Below are 17,237 nucleotides of genomic sequence, written 5' to 3' on the forward strand. Positions count from 1 at the left end.
ACAAGTGACATTGCTAAAAAAATTCTTCGCTAAATTTCGGAAACTTATTGAAGGGAACGCAACTTGGTGTGATTGGTTATCATTCTCAAGTTTCACCAGAGTTTGAGCATTCCTACAGGCGGCGCCTGTCTACTGTGTTCCCAAGCCTGGACCCTACCTCGAACACTGCGTAACTGCGAGCACCAACAAGTGCCAGCCATAAGACGCACTGATGCAGACTACATTATCACACGGATCAGCGAACTGCAAAGAGAAAGGTGCATCCCAACTCACAAACGGAACTTTCATTGGTTTTTATTCCAGTACACACTGACCAGGTAACGTAAAAGCTCTGAGCCTCAACTTATCAGTGCACAATGTTCGTATTTACCTTCGGAAAGCGCGACATACGTTGCTGCCTATATATTGTTACGGAAGGATGAAATAAGAGCAAGGAAGAAAAAGATCGTGGAGACGCTGCCTGCTGCGTGTTGTTGGTGCTCAGCCATCTTAACTACTCTGACTCATCTCGTATATATATTGTAAATACAGTCTTTCTATACTCCCAACATCCCCATAACATATTGGTGGAGGTGCAGGGTACCGCGGCTGGAAACGGAGCTCCGCAGTGGACGTCGCATCACCGTCGGCTCCATGAATGACGGTGAGCAAGCGGGATCAACGTCGTTGCCACCTCCTACACCACTGTCGCCAGCTACGTCACTGTCATCTTCGGTTGGGCAACCCAAGGATCCTGGAACTTTCTGTGGGACCGATAGCGCCGACGTTGAAGAGTGGGTGGCTATGTACGAATGCGTGAGTGGAATCACAGATGGGACCCTACGCTTATGCTAGCAAACCTATTGTTCTACCTAAGAGGCACGGCAAAGGTGTGGTACGAAAACAACGAAGAGGAGCTAATCAGCTGGGACTAATGCAAAGAGAAGTTGACAGAGTTGTTTGGCAAACCAGCTGGCCGTAAAATTGCCGCAAAGCAGGAACTGGCCTCCCATGCCCAAGCCCCCACGGAGTCCTATGTCTTGTACATCCAGGACGTGCTGGCACTTTGTCGGGAAGCCGATCACGACATGACAGAACCTGAGAAGGTTGGGCACGTGCTTAAGGCATTGCTGACGACGCTTTTAATCTGCTCATGTGCAAAAGCTGCTCTACAGTTGATGCTATCATTAAAGAGTGCCGACAATTCGAGCAGGCCAAAAGCCGACGCGTCTTGCAACCATTCGCCAGACTTTCCAATACTGCCGCGACGTTGACGTGTGAAGATCAACCCGCACAGCAGCATGCGTCGCCATCAGAGGACGTGGTGCGAATCGTTCGACGTGAACTGGATGCGATGGCTACCGCAGCTTTTTGTTCGCGTAGCCCTGATGCTACCACTTTTTCAGTTCCCCTCGTACAAGCCATTGTTCGCCAGGAACTTGAAAACATTGGTTTACACTCTGTCTGTGCTGTCGCCAATCTCAGAGCTAACGAACGCCCTTCTACGATTTTCGGTCCACCCCGACGCTTCTCTCCGCGTTATCGCAACCCGACTGAGTGGAGAACTGCGGACGACCAGCCGAAATGTTTCACCTGTCGCCGCATTGATACTGTCGCAACTCGTGGCCCTCAACACCTCTCACGCCGACCAACCTCAGCCGTTTTGATGGAAATGCCCGCAATGTTTCGCCCACCGCCGAGTCCAACAGCGCCGGCAACTCTGCTAGGAACACGTGGTAAAGTCGCTCGATCACCATCGCCGCGCGGACACCAGTCTCGTTCACCGCAAACGCGTCGCCCATCTTGCCGTTCACCGCAGCCACGTTGACTTTCGTCCCCTGTGGCTTCTGGCCGCACTCTTTCGGAAAACTAAGAAATGCAGCTCTCGGAGGTGGTGCTGCATTGCCTACTATACTGCAGCAAATCCTCTGTCTGTGCCCACAAGAAGTGTAATTAACGTTAAAATGGACGGCGTACCTGTCCAAGCACTCGTCAACACTGGATCCGAGCCGACCTATCTGTGATGAGTGCTAGCCTACGTAGACGTTTAAACAAGGTCCTCAACCCAGTATCTGCCCGAGTGCTTCGTGTGGTGGCCGACGGCGGCGTGCTGGTTGTTCTTGGAATGTGTACGGCGGGTTTAAGTATAGCCGGCCGCCCTACTTCTGTTCTCTTTGCTGTGATCGACAACTGATCTCACGACGTTATCCTTGGATTGGACTTTTTATCCATTCATTCTGCTCTCATTGACTGCGCGACCGGCGTTCTTCAGTTAGAACTGCCTCAACTCGCCGATGCTCCGAGCACCGCCCCACTGCACTTGTGCTCGCTTCACGATGTGCGTCTGTCACCCGAGGCATTTACGTCACTTTGACCGCCCAGCCACAGGTTCCTGACGGTGAATATGTGCTTCACCCCATCATCAACGTGCTTTTGGACCGGAACGTTGCTGTTCCGCATACGCTGGTCACGGTTGCTAATAACGATGTCGTTCTACCGCTTCTGAATTTCAGCCTGTGCCCTCAAGTGATTCCGGCCGGCATGTTCTTGGCCAGGGTTTCTAGTGGTTCCGAATTTGACATTGAGAGTCTGAATGCCGAGAGTGGTTTATTGGCCCCAATGGCAGCCTCACAGCTATGGTTCCTTAACGGATGCCTTCGCGAAAACGATTGCACCTGACCTCACCTCTGCACAGGCCACGGACATAGGTCTCCTGCTTGAATCGTACAGTGACATCTTTGATTTCGGCGACAGGCCTTTGGGCCGAACATATCTGTTGTTCACCACCGTATAAACACTGGAGACACGAATCCTATTCGTCGGCGTCACTATCGTGTATCGCATGCTGAACGTCGAGTTATCCAATCGGAAGTGGACGAAACGCTCCGCAAAGGGGTCATTGAGCCACCAGCCAGCTCTTGGGCTTCGCCTGTCGTCCTTGTGAAAAAGAAAGATAGTACCTCGCGTTTTTGCGTCGATTATAGCCACTTAAACAAGATTACGCGAAAAGACGTCTATCCACTACCACGCATCGATGACGCCTTGGACTGCTTGCACGGAGCTAAATACTTCTCGTCCATCGATCTTCGATCCGGCAACTGGCAGATTTCAGTTGATGAAATGGACCGAGAGAAGGCGGCCTTCATCACGCCAGATGGTCGAAGGGGAGGAGGAGACCCGGGGAATGGTGCTAAGGTTTACGTCTTTGTATTACGTGGTAGTGAGCCATGCTAAAGGAGCGTCGGCGGGCGTTATTTTATTTATTAGGAAACTGCCCGGGCTATCTATTGAAAATTACTATTCGTGCCCTTCAGGCAGATTAGTGTATGCTGACTTTACTGTTGGTGATGATTCGTGGCGTGTTTTGTGTGGATATGCACCCAATGTTTGTGAAGAGCGCACTATCTTTTTTGAATCCTTAAAGACGCACATCTGCCTGAATAGAAAAATTATTATGCTGGGGGATTTTAATTGGGTACTAACAGATCGAGATAGAACAGGCCGGAGAACAAATGACAAAAGCTGTCATTTCCTTACTGAATTATTAGCCGAGTGCGAGTTAGATGACGTGGCAGACGACCTGGTTGGAACACGTGAGGTTCAATATACGCACTTCCAGGGCAATAGTCACGCTCGTCTAGACAATGTACGTGTCACTAGACGTAATACCCCTATGTAGCAGCTACGGTGTCGTGCCTCTTTCATTTACCGATCACTATTAAATTTGGTCAAGACATCTGTTGGACGTAAAGGAAAACGCAACACATTCACGTGGGGAATGTGGAAAATAAATTCCAAATGGTTAAAGGATTAGGTTTTTCTAAGCAATGTACAGGATCATTTGGAAAAAAAAATTGGGGTTTTACCTGCCAAAACCACTTTCTGATTATGAGGCACGCCGTAGTGGAGGACTCCGGAAATTTCGACCACCTGGGGTTCTTCATCGTGCACCTAAATCTAAGTACACGGGTGTATTTTCATTTCGCCCCCATCGAAATGCGGCCGCCGTGGCCGGGATTCGATCCCGCGACCTCGTGCCTCGTGCCCAACACCATAGCCACTGAGCATCCACGGCGGGTAGGATCATTTGAAAGAAGTAGAAGATAACAACGTGGCGAAAGTCACCGAAAGGTGGGAAAATTTTAAACAACGAATTAAACTAGCCGCAATCGATCGCTCCTGTAAAATAAAGTACGAATACAGAGCTAAAGAGAAAGAACTAAGGATGGTGTTGGAAAAATTAACAGCCTTAGGGTGCAGCCAACCGGGCACATACAAAGACGATTTGCGTAGCATAAACGCGAAATTGGAGCTATGCGATCAAGAGCGATATCGGGGAGTGATTATACGCGCAAGGGCCGAGGCATTGACAGCAGATGAGGCGCTGTAGGAGTTGTCGGACGATCTCGCCGCTGCCACCATTTGAAGGAGTTGAAGGTCGTAGAGAGGAACTTGGGAGGAACTAGGTGAACAGGGTTTATTTACATTATTTATAGTTTAAACAAGACGTACATCGACAGTCTAGCGTGACTCCCAAATGGAGCCCGCAAGACAAAGCATACAGCAAACGAGCACACAGCTCACGAGTACATTTCGAGCACGACGACGAGCACACCCTAGCAGCCGACAACAGCTGCTTATAAGCACTCCGTTCGACGTCATCGTTCGACGTCATCGCAGACTACACGCCTTTTTGGAGGAGGAGGACTCACACACACGGGCCGCACAGGTTTAAGTGCTCTCTCGAGGGCAACGACCTTTGCAGCGCAGTCGTCGTGGTATCCATTGTCTGGCGTCCCCGCAGTCAGCTGGTCACGCCCGAACCCAGCCGGCATCTCTACATTCCAGAGCTGCCGTAGTCCGCAGTTCTCCAAAGGAAGTTCACTGTTGGTTAGCACTGTCCTCGCTGGTTCTCTGAAGGGCGCCACCACCCCGGATTGATCGACGCACCTGCAGCGGGCTGAAATAGCTGCAGGCCGATCCTAACAGCGCCAACTAAACGCGCGTTCGGTCTTGAGAAGAGGCATGCACAGCGTAATCACATAGATGTACTTGACGTATAGATAATCACGAAATAACCGACAGTGAAGACATAGCACAAGCGTTTTTCCAGCACTTTCAACAACTTTTTGCATCGAGTACTGTTGACGTAGATGCCTTTCGAGTGACGTTTTTGGGACGCATGCCGCAACTCAGTGACGACACGAAGAACGGACTAGAGGCACCGATATCAGTACATGAAGTTGAAAAGGCAATTGATAATTTAAAAACAGGTAAATCGCCTGGTCCGGATGGCATTTGTGCCGCTTTTTTATGAACAGTTTAAATCAGAATTGCCACCTCTGCTCGCTGACGTCTTTAACGAAGCGTATGAAGTAAGTAAACGCATTGCCATATTCTTTCGGGGAAGCACACACTGTGCTCATCCCTAAGACCGACGAGCCGGCGAAACTAAAACATGTAACGTCGTACAGATCAATATCACTTACCAGTAATGATTATAAAGTATTCATGAAGATAATTGCTGGCAGATTACAATCAGTAACGGAAACTATAGTAGGTAGGCACCAAACATGCGGTATCAAGGGACGTACCATTAGCACAAACATACACATAATGAGATCAATTCTGGAACGTTGTGATACCTTAAGGTCGCGAGTTGCTATACTCCAACTTGATTGGGAGAAAGCTTTTGACTGTGTTGCTCATGTTATCTTAATTGCCATTCTAAAGCATATAAATGTCGGGTCCATAATTACTGACGGGGTAGCCATGGCGTACCGGAACGGCACTACTAAGCTTATAATTAACAAGTCACTGGGGGCCCCATCAGCGTTCAACGTTCCGTGCGTCAGGGCTGCCCAGCCAGCCCACTTTTGTTCTGTATTTATCTAGAGACTTGATGTTTGGCAGTGATTGAAAACAAATGTATTCTTGGGTTTACGATGCAAGCGTCAGAATCATAGTCCTAGCCTATGCTGATGACGTAGCCGTGTGTTGCAAACCATAAATGTTGCTAAAAACTTTGGTCAAATCACTGGAAGTCGAGTAAACTGTAGCGAATGCCTAGGTATTTGGCATGGAGAGTGGCCTAAGGCCCCCGCTATATTTGCCAATGTCACGTGGTCAACAACGCCAGCAAAATACTTGGGTGTACCACTTAAAGCTTATAAACAGAGCGACAAATACTGGTAGTGCGAGCTTAAAAGGGTTAAAGAGAAGGCTGAGGCGTGGAAAGCCAAACACCTTTCAGTATTTGCCAGGGTTACTGTCTACAACCTGTTTTTCGTAGCCAAGCTATGGTATGTTATGCAATTCATTTTCTGTAACAGGGCCAATGTGCAGAAATTGCACAGAATTTTTGCTGTGTTTGTATGGGGTTCCGGATGGGAGAGATGCAGCCGCAACAATTTGTTCAGAAGTGTGAAAGATGGAGGATTGGGGCTGGCCCACTTGTTTGTGAGGCAATTATATGGACGATTCTTTCTCTTGAGAAACAATGATGATCCATTTCTTCAAACAGTCTGCAAGGTTAGGCTAGTGCATTTGTTACCCGAGTTTATTATATGCTCTCAAAGTGTACCGGGGGCAGTGTTCCGTTTCTATAAGGAAATTGTGCTGAGTGTTCATTTCCTTGCTGTACAGTTTTCCAAAGAATACTTGTTTACGGTCACAAGAAAAAGGCTGCGCAATGATCTATTGGACAGCCTTTTTCCGCCACCTCTGTACTAAACTATATACAGTCGAGGCCCAGGCCAGAATGCTTTGAAACGCGTTAAAAAAAATGCAGGTACCGCCTGGTATGAAAACTTTCTTTTTCAAACTACACACAGGTACACTCTCAGTTGCAACGTTTTTAGAAGAAAGGGGCTTTTACATACCATGGGGCTCACATTGCTTCATATGCAAACAACCTGAGACAATAGACATTTTTTTTCCCTGCTGGGCGGGAGTTTTCTTCTGGGATGTCCTACAGCGAACAATAAAAAAAGAATTTCCTCTTTACCCACATGGCATAAGATATCTACCGATATATGACGAGAACGGAACACCTTTCGATCAGATAATGTTAAGTGGCCTCTACTGTATATGGCGAGCCCGCATGGCAGGCTTCTATTGCGATCCCGATGCAAGACCAGCACACGTTTTTTTTTCGAGAACAAATAACACGTTTTCTTGATGTCCTTGCTTCAACAGAATGTCCTCCGCCTTGAATTGCCAGGATAGAACCCCTGGGTAATCTTAAAGAATCTTAAACAACGCCAGCTCGCATAAAACAGGCGGCTTTTGCTTATCAATTTTTTGTCACGGATGAGAAGTTCATCTGTTTCTGTATATATGTTCCTTATGTTGCCATTCTTATGTACTGCTGATTACCGGCAATAAAGAAAAAAAAATGGGGATCGCTCAGAGGTAGAGCATTCGACTGCAGATCGAGAGGTCCCCGGTTCAAACCCGGGTGCCCCCTTTCCAGCTTTTATCTTGTTTCCTGCTCTTATTTTTATAGCAATTACGGGTGTGCACTTCTCGCTGCACACTCTTATTCGGGGGTATAGCTCAGTTTTCTGGGACGTGTTACAAAGGACTCTAAAAAAAGAGTTACCTATAGATCCCCACGGAATCAGGTTTCTGCCAGTATATGACGACGAAGGTTTCCCGTACGACGTCATCATGCTTACGGGCCTCCACTGTTTATGGCGCGCAAGAATGGCGGGCTACCATTGTGACCCGGATGCCCGACCAGCGCGTGTATACTTCCGGGAATGCATGCAACGGTATGTGGAAGTGCAGAAGTTGCAACAGCCTGTTCCTGAGTGGCTGTCGAGGGTTGAACCCCTTACAGCACTAAAGGAATTTTAATCCGACAACGTCGTGCCACAGTAGCGGACGGCAACGAATGTAAATATTACTGTTCTTTGTTCCGTTTGTGTATTCATTCGTTTTTGCTTCTTTGGTCTTTGTTTATATCATTTAAGGAATGTGTGTTGTGGTGACATGTCGAGGATTGGCAATAAAGAAAAAAAAAAAAAAAAAAAGGGGGTATAGCTCAGTGGTAGAGCATTCGACTGCAGATCGAGAGGTCCCCGGTTCAAACCCAGGTGCCCCCTTTCCAGCTTTTATCTTGTTTCCTGCTCTTATTTTTATAGCAATTATGGGTGTGTACTTCTCGCTGAACACTCTTATTTGGGGGTATAGCTCAGCCATTCTGCTTCCGGCGGCCGAGCTGATCGGATCGTAGAATCATGGCCTCAAGCGGGGCGGCGACAGCGGTCACTTTGGGCCGCGGAAACAGGTTCAGCAACGATTAAGAAAGGGACTACCAGTTTATTTAGCCTCAACTGCCAAAAGGACGAATTGTTAACAACACCGTCTTTATACACGGTGATGTAAGAGCGAGGCCGTACACGGTCGAAGATTTTCGGGATGCGCTTACGCCCACGAGCTTGCTGCCGGAAGTTGTGTGCCTTGGGGCCTACCAGGTCAATCACGTCTGGGCCGTGACCCTCAGTGACACAGCTGCAACAAAACGCCTGCTGGCCTTGAAAGAGCTTCAGTTGAAAGGGCGTCGATGTGTCATTGTCGACCCGCAGGACCAGCAGGTGAAGCTCCGGCTTCACTGGCTGCTGTACGGCGTTTCCGACGAGGACGTTCCGACGGCGTTCGCAACCTTCGGCAAAGTAGAAGAGGTGAGCAGGGAGCGTTGGCGCGTCCAAGGCATGGGAGACAAGACCTCGACCACCCGGACCTTTCTACTGAAGCTAAGAAGCGGCATTAAAGTGGAAGACCTGCCTCATCAGGTCCGCGTCGGTGGAGAGTTGGCATTGGTGGTCGTACCCGGGCGGCCCATGCAGTGCCTGCGCTGCCAAGGCACAGGACACGTACGCCGTGATTGCAAAGTCCCCCGCTGTTCCAGATGCAGACGTTTCGGCCACGTGGACGCTGACTGCGTTAAATCTTACGCGGCCGTGACAGGACCAGCAGCGAGTGATGTTGCTGCAGAGCACGTCATGGATGCAGTCGAGACAGAAGAAGCTGCTAAGGGAGCCGGTGTGCAAGTGCCTTCAGTGACGACAAATGCCACGACGGTACCGGAGGTCGCTCAAGCCAAGGTAGTCGAAGGTGCTGAGCAGGTGACTGGGCCTGCACGTGTCGAGAGGGACGAAGACCCTGTGAAGGCAGGTGCTAATGAAGGCGAACGCGAGGAGACTGAGTCAGCGATGCAACAAGGCGAGGATACAAACGACGGGGACCGGGCGGCTAGTCTCGGTGCCACCTCCAAGCGCCCCCGTGACGAGGGCGGAGACAAGGACAGCCCGGCATCCAGCACAAGTGACGGGCCACCAGCGAAGACGCCTCTTGGAATGCGGTCGGTCTTCAAGCCGAAGCCAAATGTTCCGCCCGAGAGAAAGCCTGGTGACAAAGCACAGCAAAAGAATAACGCCGGGAAGACTGGTGGTCCCGGAGGCGGCTAGCCGAGGGCTGGTCGTGAAAGGTAAGCGCCATGCTCCGGGTCTATCTCATACTTTAGTTCAGCATGGCCCCTAATCCGTCGCTCACTATTGCCACACTAAACGTGAGAGGGTTGGCGGCCAAGCGTAGGCAAAGCCAAGTCCTACGGTTGGCCACTGACCAAGACCTAGACGTTCTAGCTGTCCAGGAGACAAAGGTTGACGGAGAGGAGGAGACCGGGAGCATGGTGCGGCGTTTCATGACTAGATATTATGCGGTCGTGAGCCACGCGGTAGGGATGTCCGCCGGTTGTGTTCTGTCTGTTAAGAAGTTACCTGGCCTTGTTAAAAATGTATTTTCATGTCAAACCGGAAGGATCGTTTTTTGTGATATTGTTTTTCGTGAATTGGAATTCAGAGTCATGTGCATATATGCACCGAATGCTGTGGAAGAACGCGCTTCATTTTTTGCGAACCTTTTTCAGTATGTTAGCGCTGATAAGTGCATGGTTTTGTTGGGGGATTTCAATTGTGTTTTGAGGGCTCGGGATAGAGTCAATAATGCTGGTATTCGCGATAAAAGCGGTAGTGTGTTGACTAAGCTAATTAGTGATAATGAACTGGACGATGTCTGTGAGTGCCTGGAGGGGGAGCGGGAAGTGATGTACACACGATTTCAAGGTAGTAGTCATGCGCGGTTAGACCGCATATACGTATCGCAAGACATAATTCCAAAGTGCCATAGTTATTCGGTGGCACCAGTATCGTTTTCAGATCACTGCATGGTGAAATGTCATATAGGCACGGAGAGGAAGAAACAAGATTTTAATTGGGAACTATGGAAAATGAATGCCTTACTACTAAAAGACGAGCCATTTGTAGAGGCAGTACGCGAGGCCGTCAGGAAAGTAAGTGAAGAAAACAGTGAAACAATAGCAGAGAAATGGGAATACTTCAAACAAAACGTAAAAATGAAAGCTTTAGAAAGATCGAGCTGCTCATGATTTGAGAAGGAAATGAAAGAAAGGGACTTACGAAAGACACTTAAGCAGCTGATAGCGCTTGAGTGCGAAGAGCCTGGGGCGTATAAGCAAGATGTAGGAGCCATTAAAGAAAAAATCGAGCAGCGTGACAAGGAACGCTATCAAGGTGCGATATTGCGAGCAAGAGCAAATGCATTAGTAGCTGGTGAGCTAGACGCCCACTAAATGGGCGCTGGGACTCGAAAAAGCGCAAGGACGACGGAATCATGTCGACAGGATTTTATGGAACGGCACAGTTGCCGACGATAGTAAGAGCATAGGCCGAGCGTTTCTACAGTATTACCAGTCGCTCTTTAGATTAGATTATGGGGTTTTACGTGCCAAAACCACTTTCTGATTATGAGGCACGCCGTAGTGGATGACTCCGGAAATTTCGACCACCTGGGGTTCTTTAACGTGCACCTAAATCTAAGTACACACCAGTCGCTCTTTGCGTTTCAAGAAGTGAATATAGACGAGTTCAGAAAAGCCTTTCTATCTCGCATGCCGCGATTGAGTGACGATACGAAAGAACGATTGGAATGGAAAATAACAGAACGTGAAGTTGAAAAAGCGATTGATGATTTGAACCGAGGCAAATCACCTGGACCTGAAGGTCTGGGCGCGTGTTTATATAAAGCTTTTAAGAAAGAACTGTCACCGTTGCTAACAGAGCTGTTTAATGATGCGTATGATAACAAAACTTTGCCGCCTTCTTTTGGAAAACCGCATACCATACTCATTCCGAAGAGTGACCAAGTGGAGAAACTTAGGCTAGTAACATCTTACAGGCCAATTTCTTTAACCAATGTTGATTATAAGATTTTTATGAAAGTTTTGGCTGCCACACTCCAAAGCGTCATAAAGGACATAGTCGCAGATCACCAAACGTGTGGTGTCAAAGGAAGGTCCATTTTTTCGAATATTCACATGATGCGGTGCGTACTGGAGTGCTGTGACGTCACCGTGGGCGGAGTCGCGGTGCTCCAGCTGGACCTTGAAAAAGCCTTTGATTGTGTCTCTCATGATATTTTGTTTGCCATTTTCGATGAAGTTAATGTTGGTTCCATAATCACTGAGGGAGTGGCATTGGCGTACCAGAACTGTGCAACACGCTTAATTGTGAATAAATCATTGGGGGCCCCCATTAACGTCATGCGTTCTGTGCGTCAGGGCTGCCCCCTCAGTCCTCTTTGGTTTGGGATGTACATAGAAACTATGTGTTTGGCCATAATTCAAGATGATCAAATACGCGGTTACAGCTTGGCAGACACAGAAGTCAAGCTCTCTGCATATGCAGATGACATCGCAGTGTGTTGTACAAGCAAACAAAGTGTGACGGAAACGATAAGGGTAGTGAAAAATTTTTGTGATGTGACGGGCAGTAGAGTGAACTGGGGGAAGTCCCTCGGTTTGTGGCACGGAGAGTGGTCTTCGGCCCCGGACAATTTTGCAAATGTGAGCTGGATGAAAACCCCGACAAAGTATCTAGGTGTCCCCATGGACAGTTACAAAAATAGCGACGAATACTGGACGAACCAAGCAAAAAAAACAAGAGAAAAAGCAGACAGATGGAAAGGCATCAACCTGTCGATTTTCGCAAAAGCAACTGTGTGTAATATGTTTTTTATTACGAAGTTGTGGTACGTCATTCAAACGTTGTACTGTTCAAGGGTAAACGTGCAAAGGTTGAATAGAGTGTTCGCGGTTTTTATCTGGGGCTCTACCTGGGAAAGGTGTAGCCGAAGCAATCTGTCCCGGCACGTGAAGAAAGGGGGGCTGGGCTTGGCGCATCTTTTTGTACGCCAGCTTGTCAACAGATTTTTGTTTTTTCGGGATGTGCGTTATCCGTTTCTGCGTACTGTATGCCAGCTCGGGTTGAGAGGCGCTTTGCCGGCACTTACTGTTAGTACAGATAGTATGCCCGGAAGGCTTCGTGGCCATCTTAAAGAAGTTGCAGATAGTGTGCGCTTTCTTTCTGTGCGTTTTTCTTTTGAGTATTTATGTGACGTTAAAAGGAAAACACTGCATAAAGATGTTTGCGACATTGTATTTCCAGTGCCATTGTACAGAGCGCTATACAGTGGAAGATCAGGACTGGATGTCCTTTAAGCGAGTGAAAAATATGGAGGTGCCTACTGGGGTAAAGACATTCTTTTTTAAATTACACACAGGAACACTCTCAGTGAAGACATTCATGGAAGAATGTGGCTTCCTTGTACCCTGGGGCTCGCACTGCTTGATTTGCAAGGAACCTGAAACAATAGACCATGTCTTTTTGCATTGCTGGGCCGGGGTGTTCTTCTGGGATGTCCTACAAAGAACAATGAAGAAGGAGTTACCGTTAAATCCGCATGGGATAAGGTACTTAGCGGTAAGAAATGACGACGGGGTTCCCTTCGACCTAATAATGCTCAATGACCTTCATAGTTTATGGCGTGCAAGGATGTCTGGGTACTACTGCGATCCGAACGCTAGGCCTGCGCGTATTTATTTCAGAGAAAGCATGTCTAGTTTCATTGAAATAAAGAAAATACAAGAATGTGTACCCGAATGGCTGTCGAGGATAGAACCTCTGACAGCATTGAAAGAATTTTAATTCGACAACGCCAGCTTTTATAGGACTGATAGGTATGTATAATGTTTTGTATTTGTTAATTGTGTATTGTAATTTTGTTCTGTATTATGTGCTCTGTACAATGTCGAAGACCGGCAATAAATAAAAAAAGCGGGTATAACTCAGTGGTAGAGCATTCGACTGCAGATCGAGAGGTCCCCGGTTCAAACCCGGGTGCCCCCTTTCCAGCTTTCATCTTGTTTCCTGCTCTTGTTTTTATAGCAGTTACGGGTGTGCACTTCTCGCTGAACGCTCTTATTCGGGAGTATAGCTCTGTGGTAGAGCATTCGACTGCAGATCGACAGGTCCCCGGTTCAAACCCAGGTGCCCCCTTTCCAGCTTTCATCTTGTTTCCTGCTCTTACTTTTATAGCAATTATGGGTGTGTACTTCTCGCTGCACACTCTTATTCGGGGGTATAGCTCAGTGGTAGAGTATTCGACTGCAAATCCAGAGGTCCCCGGTTCAAACCCGGGTGCCCCCTTTCCAGCTTGTTTCCTGCTCTTATTTTTATAGCAATTGTGGGTGTGCACTTCTCGCTGAACACTCTTATTCGGGGGTATAGCTCAGTATTCCACTTCCGGCCACCGTAGTGTACGGTCGTGTAATGTCGAGCTCCCTTGGAGCGGCGAATGCGGCCCAGCAGGGCCGCGGTAACAGGACAGATGCACAGGATTCTACGGGCTATGACGTTATTTTGCCACAACTGCCATCAGGTTCGTCTGTTTTAAATACTGTTTTTCTTCACGGCAGCGTTAAAGCCAGGCCGTTTCGAGCTGAGGACTTCCGAGATACATTGGATCGTCTGGAAGTGCTCCCCGAGGTAGTTGCCTTGGCGGCGTTTCAGATGAACCACGTGTGGGCGGTGACCTTCAAGAGTGCGGAAGGAATGAAGTTGCTCGCCGTAACTGTGACTGTGAAGAATCACCGCTGCCTCGTGATACATCCGAGCACCCATACTGTCCGCCTAAGGCTCTATTGGCTGCTTTACCACATACAAGATGAACACGTGCGCGCTGCTCTTGCACTGTACGGCAAAGTGACGGACGTTTGCAGAGAGCAATGGCGTGTACCAGTACTCTACGATAAGGGCTCCTCGACACGGACGCTTAATCTGCAGCTGAAGGGTAGCGTGACTTTGGACGACCTGCCACACCAGCTACGAGTGTCTGGCATTACGGCCCTTGTGGTGGTACCGGGGAGACCGCCGCTTTGCCTGCGGTGTCAGCGAACAGGGCACATTCGCCGAGACTGCCGCGTCCCACGGTGTAAGCTCTGTCGGCGGTTCGGACATGATGATAGCCAGTGCGCTAAATCCTACGCAAGCGTAGCAAGCCAAAGGAGCCGGGAGGACCCCACCGAGCACATCATGGACGAGGCGGACGCGGCGGAGGCTGCGGGAATCAAGGACAGACAACCTACGTCGGCAGCTGTTGAAACGTCCGGGAAGGAAATTGTGAAAAGTGTTGGAAGAGGCAACAGTGACGTGGCACCTGTGAGACAGGTTACCGCTACGCCAACGTGCGCCGTCAAAGACGTCTCTGACACCACTCAAGCCTCGCCGAGTAGCGACCAAGAAGACATGGACGTCGCGAACAGCTCGTCTGCGAAACGGCCACACACGCAAGTTTCCGAAGGTGACGAAGGGGGCAGAGGGAAGGCACAGGAGCCGCCCAGAAAAGAATGTTCGTACCGCCGTCCTTCTTTCAAACCAAAGCCTCAAATTCCGCCGGATTCCAGTCCGACGGTACCGAAGGCGCCCCCGTAATAATGAGGGCGTCGCCCAGCAATGCCTGTATGCGAGGTGAGGGACGGGCTGCAGAGTACATTTGTGTAGTTCGGCCGCTTTTGCCTAGGAAAGAATTGTGCGCGTTCCGAACAACGACAGGATGTATGGGTTTGCTTGAACTAGTGTGCCGGTTTTTCTTCTTCTGAAAAAAAAAATGGCTTTAAAATCTGGAATAGCGCTTCGCATTGGTACGCTCAATGTCCGAGGCCTGGGCGCGAAAAGGCTGCAGTACCAGGTCAGTCGGTTATTGCAAGAAAATGATTTAGACATAGTCGCTCTACAGGAAACAAAAATTGAAAGTGAAGAGCGAACCGACCGAATGGTTCAAACATTTAGAGCGGGGTACAGTGCATGCGTTTCCCATGCTGTCGGCAGTTCCGGTGGGTGTGTTTTGTTGTTGCGGAAATCTTTAGAAATTGTTCCGGAATCTGTATTTGTTTGTGATGAAGGTCGAATGATTGTGTGTGACTTTTCGCTCTGGGATTCTGAGTGGCGGGTAATTTGCATATCATCATCATCATCATCATCATCATCATCATCATCATCATCATCATCATCATCAGCCTGGTTACGCCCACTGCAGGGCAAAGGCCTCTCCCATACTTCTCCAACTGCCCCGGTCATGTACTAATTGTGGCCATGTTGACCCTCCAAACTTCCTAATCTCATCTGCCCACCTAACTTTCTGTCGCCCCCTGCCACGCTTCCCTTCCCTCGGAATCCAGTCCGTAACCCTTAATGACCATCGGTTATCTTCCCTCCTCATTACATGTCCTGCCCATGCCCATTCCTTTTTCTTGATTTCAACTAAGATGTCATTAACGCGCGTTTGTTCCCTCACCCAATCTGCTCTTTTCTTATCCCTTAATGTTACACCTATCATTCTTCTTTCCATAGCTCGTTGCGTCGTCCTCAATTTAAGTAGAACCCTTTTCGTAAGCCTCCAGGTTTCTGCCCCGTACGTGAGTACTGGTAAGACACAGCTGTTATAAACTTTTATCTTGAGGGATAATGGCAACCTGCTGTTCATGATCTCAGAATGCCTGCCAAACGCACCCCAGCCCATTCTTATTCTTCTGATTATTTCACTCCCATGATCCGGATCAGCAGTCACTACCTGTCCTAAGTAGATGTATTCCCTTACCACTTCCAGTGCCTCGCTACCTATCGTAAACTGCTGTTCCCTTCCGAGACTGTTAAACATTAGTTTTTTGCAGATTAATTTTTAGTCTCACCCTTCTGCTATGCCTCTCCAGGTCAGTGAGCATGCATTGCAGTTTGTCCCCTGAGTTACTAAGCAAGGCAATATCATCAGCGAAGCGCAAGTTACTAAGGTATTCTCCATTAACTCTTATCCCCAATTCTTCCCAATCCAGGTCTCTGAATACCTCCTGTAAACATGCTGTGAATAGCATTGGAGAGATCGTATCTCCCTGCCTGACGCCTTTCTTTATAGGGATTTTGTTGCTTTCTTTATGGAGGACTACAGTGGCTGTGGAGCCGCTATAGATATCTTTCAGTATTTTTATGTACGGCTCGTCTACACCCTGATTCCGCAGTGCCTCCATGACTGCTGAGGTTTCGACTGAATCAAACGCTTTCTCATAATCAATGAAAGCTATATATAATGGTTGGTTATATTCCGCACATTTCTCTATCACCTGATTGATAGTGTGAATATGATGTATTGTTGAGTAGCCTTTACGGAATCCTGCCTGGTCCTTTGGTTGACGGAAGTCTAAGGTGTTCCTGATTATATTTGCAATTACCTTAGTAAATACTTTGTAGGCAACGGACAGTAAGCTGATCGGTCTATAATTTTTCAAGTCTTTGGCGTCCCCTTTCTTATGGATTAGGATTATGTTAGCGTTCTTCCAAGATTCCGGTACGCTCGAGGTCATGAGGCATTGTGTATACAGGGTGGCCAGTTTTTCTAGAACAATCTGCCCACCGTCCTTCAACAAATCTGCTGTTACCTGATCCTCCCCAGCTCCCTTCCCCCTTTGCATAGCTCCCAAGGCTTTCCTTACTTCTTCCGGCGTTACTTGTGGGATTTCGAATTCCTCTAGACTATTCTCTCTTCCATTATCGTCGTGGGTGCCACTGGTACTGTATAAATCTCTATAGAACTCCTCAGCCACTTCAACTATCTCATCCATATTAGTAATGATATTGCCGGCTTTGTCTCTTAACGCATACATCTGATTCTTGCCAATTCCTAGTTTCTTCTTCACTGCTTTTAGGCTTCCTCCGTTCCTGAGAGCTTGTTCAATTCTATCCATATTATACTTCCTTATGTCAGCTGTCTTACGCTTGTTGATTAACTTCGAAAGTTCTGCCAGTTCTATTCTAGCTGTAGGGTTAGAGGCTTTCATACATTGG

General features: G+C 48.3%; 3 non-coding genes across 3 annotated transcripts; all 3 read left to right on the forward strand.

The window, feature by feature from the left end:
- The first annotated feature begins 8,015 nt into the window (after positions 1-8,015).
- TRNAC-GCA (transfer RNA cysteine (anticodon GCA)) lies at positions 8,016-8,087 on the forward strand. Its single transcript has one exon. It is a non-coding gene; the product is annotated as a tRNA-Cys (tRNA).
- Positions 8,088-13,178: 5,091 nt separating this feature from the next.
- On the forward strand, positions 13,179-13,250 carry TRNAC-GCA (transfer RNA cysteine (anticodon GCA)). Its single transcript has one exon. It is a non-coding gene; the product is annotated as a tRNA-Cys (tRNA).
- Positions 13,251-13,478: 228 nt separating this feature from the next.
- On the forward strand, positions 13,479-13,550 carry TRNAC-GCA (transfer RNA cysteine (anticodon GCA)). Its single transcript has one exon. It is a non-coding gene; the product is annotated as a tRNA-Cys (tRNA).
- Positions 13,551-17,237: the final 3,687 nt, after the last annotated feature.

The sequence above is a fragment of the Dermacentor andersoni genome, chromosome 1 (genome assembly GCF_023375885.2).
Source record: "Dermacentor andersoni chromosome 1, qqDerAnde1_hic_scaffold, whole genome shotgun sequence".
NCBI classification, from domain to species: Eukaryota; Metazoa; Arthropoda; class Arachnida; order Ixodida; family Ixodidae; genus Dermacentor; species Dermacentor andersoni.